At 34.2% G+C, this 2,987-nt stretch overlaps 1 pseudogene; it reads left to right on the top strand.

Annotated features, from left to right (window-relative positions):
• Positions 1–1,040: 1,040 nt before the first annotated feature.
• On the top strand, positions 1,041–1,510 carry LOC148109359 (large ribosomal subunit protein uL23 pseudogene; annotated as a pseudogene).
• The last annotated feature ends 1,477 nt before the right edge of the window (positions 1,511–2,987 follow it).

The raw sequence follows: 2,987 nt of genomic DNA, 5'->3' as shown, positions 1-2,987 counted from the left end.
GAGTAAATTTCATGGTCTTCTAGTTTACAGGACTTTTTCAATAACTACAATTCACTAAATTTCTAAACTGAAGATTTTACTATTCCATTTGTTGAACATTTTGACTAAAATTTATTTTTAACAAAAATGCTGCTAAATTTTAAAAACATATATTTTGAGAACTACAGTTTTGATTGATAGAATATCACTTTTTCAGATGCTTGCAAGAAAGGTGATTCCAGGTACATTTATGTTTCATAGTTGTTGTTGTTTTTTTTAAGTTAGTAGGATAGATTTATAGTCCTATGCTATATTCTACCAAACTTGTTTTGTCTTTTCATCACGTAAAACACATACATTTATTTTCAGTGGTTAACTTTTTAAATGAATTTTTAAAAGCATTAATAGTAATGTCAGAGGTTCCACCTTAAACAGAAGGAACATCAAAAGTTTTACACTGACTTCAAGAATTGGAGGAGAAAAAAATAAGCCATTACTAGAATTAATTTATCTTGCTCTTTGAAGTTTCTGATGACACACGTAAAACTAGGCATTCCCTAACAGTTCATTAAGGTTTTCGTGTGCTAATGTAGCCAACACATTAACAGCTATCACTTATGTCACTTTTGCTATGTGTATAAGAAAATTTGGGATAAAAAAATGAGTGAAGTTGGAAGCTCAGGTTCTGGATGAATTTTGTGGTACATAAATAATATCCTAATATAAAAATAAGTGAAATTAAATTTAGAAGTCATTGGATCCAAATGAAAAGGCATCCTTCAGAATATGTCAATATATCTTTTACAGCTTCATGTATTAGAGCATCATCAATGAGCATGGTCTATTTGAAATAAATGCAGACTTTTAAAGTAGATTGTAGACTCTGCTGCAGATTTGTTTTCTGATATTATGTGGTCAGGGCCCCCAGAGTGGACAGCAACTCTTGATAAATATTTTGTGCAAATTATATACTCATCTCCAAATTTATTTTGAGAATGAGACAGACAGTGGGGCAGGAATTAACTTTTTATTAAATATATACTTTGTTCCTTTACACAAAGATGGTGCCCAAGGTGAAGAAGGAAGCCCCTGCCCCTCCCAAAGCTGAAGCCAAAGCAAAGGCTTTGAAAGCCAAGAAAGCAGTGCTGAAAGGCATCCACAGTCACACAAAACAAGATCTACAGGTCACCTAGGTCCAAGACACTGCATCTCCGAAGGCAACCCAAATATCCTTGAAACAGCGCCCCCAGGAGAAACAAGCTTGATCGCTATGCCATCATCAAGTTCCCCCTGACTACCCAGTCAGCCATGAAGAAAACAGAAGACAACAACACACTGTATTCATTGTGGATGTCAAGGCCAACAGGCACCCACTCACAGAGGCTGTGAAGAAGCTCTACGACATCGACGTGGCCAAGGTCAACACCCTGATCAGGCCCAATGGAGTGAAGAAGGTATACATTCCACTGGCTCCTGACTATGATGCTGTGGATGTTGCCAACAAAATTGGGATCATCTAAACTGAGTCCAGCTGGCTAAATCTAATATTTTTTTCATTAAAAAATATATATATACTTTGTTTCTGTGAGTCCATTTTTGCCAAAAAAGGTATACTGCAAAATTAAAACAATAAAATAAATAGGTTTAGGTGTACATTATTCATTTTAAAATTCACTCTAGCAAGAGCATTCATACTGCTCTTTGTATTTTCTATGGCAAGACTGCTCAGCCTCTACTTCCAACACTTATTTCCAAGGATTAACAGTTATCCTATTAAATGGAGACCTAGAGGCTTCAAGCATCTAGCAGCCCACTGCACAAGGCTACAAGCTATTGCATGAGTACAACAAGCTATTGCACCAACTGGCCACCAGGAACAGCAAAGTGGATAAACGGAAGAAGTAAGTTATTTCTACCCTTGTGTGTGGAGGGATACTTCCTTTTAATAGAGAGCTTGCAAGCTTATTTTGATTGGGAGGCGTTAATTATGTTTTATCTGATAGAGGTTTGAAAAGGAAATATCAATTATCTACGACTGTGTTTTAGGTTTTATATTAAAGAATGTTGTTAATTGCACAAGAATCACCTACAGTATTAATAAAAACTATGGCAGAAACAGTAAGTAAAAACTGGGAGTCAAACAATCTTATGCTTAGTTTAACACAACTATTAATAAAATTTTATTATAAAATCTTACCAACAAACTCTGGGACAATTCACAACAGGACAGGATGTAGTGACAGGACAATGGGTATAAGCTGGATTCCTCTTAGACAAACTGGAACATGGTCACCCTTATTAAACCCAAAGCCTGAAATCTTTAATAACTCAATTTCGAGTTTATTTTTCTTGACAAGCTCCCCCCTTAAAAAAAAAAAAAAAAGACTCACTGTAACAAATTTCTCTCAACTTCTACATGTTAAATCAAAATCTGCATGGCTTTTCTTTTGTGTTTTGCCTTGAAAATTTGACAGCGCTTACATTAAATAAAAGTAGATAAATCTCCATACATTTTATGTTTCAATTGATTTTGACCATTAACATAATAAAAAAGGAAAATTCCTGAAGACACTTCTCAAATTTTACATGTATGTTTAGCAAATTTGCATACATTTATTTTGAAGTCTTGGCTGATTATTCAGACATTTTCCATAAATTTCCTTTAGTATTATTAACATACTGTACATGCTGCATCTCTAGGGATTATAGAATATATTTATATTTTACTATAACTTATCTAAAAGGTTAAATTTTAATTAGAGTCAAATACAGTAGTTCTCTAGATACTTGAGGATCCTTTTAGAATGCAGTTCTCTTCTGAGATTAGGGACAATAAGAATAAATATACATTAACCCATGAACACAGATGTGTGTTGTTCCTAGGAGCTAGTTGCTATTACATTATGCTTCATTCTATGTTGCTGCAGACTAGTAAGATTACTTTATTCAGTTTTCCAAACTTCATTAATGCAGTGGACACCTGTTTATATTCCCAGCATCTATAGCCC

The sequence above is a fragment of the Ursus americanus genome, chromosome 10, assembly GCF_024610735.1.
Source record: "Ursus americanus isolate L20-20 chromosome 10, mUrsAme1.1.p, whole genome shotgun sequence".
NCBI lineage: Eukaryota > Metazoa > Chordata > Mammalia > Carnivora > Ursidae > Ursus > Ursus americanus.
This window is presented reverse-complemented; position numbering and strand designations above follow the sequence as displayed.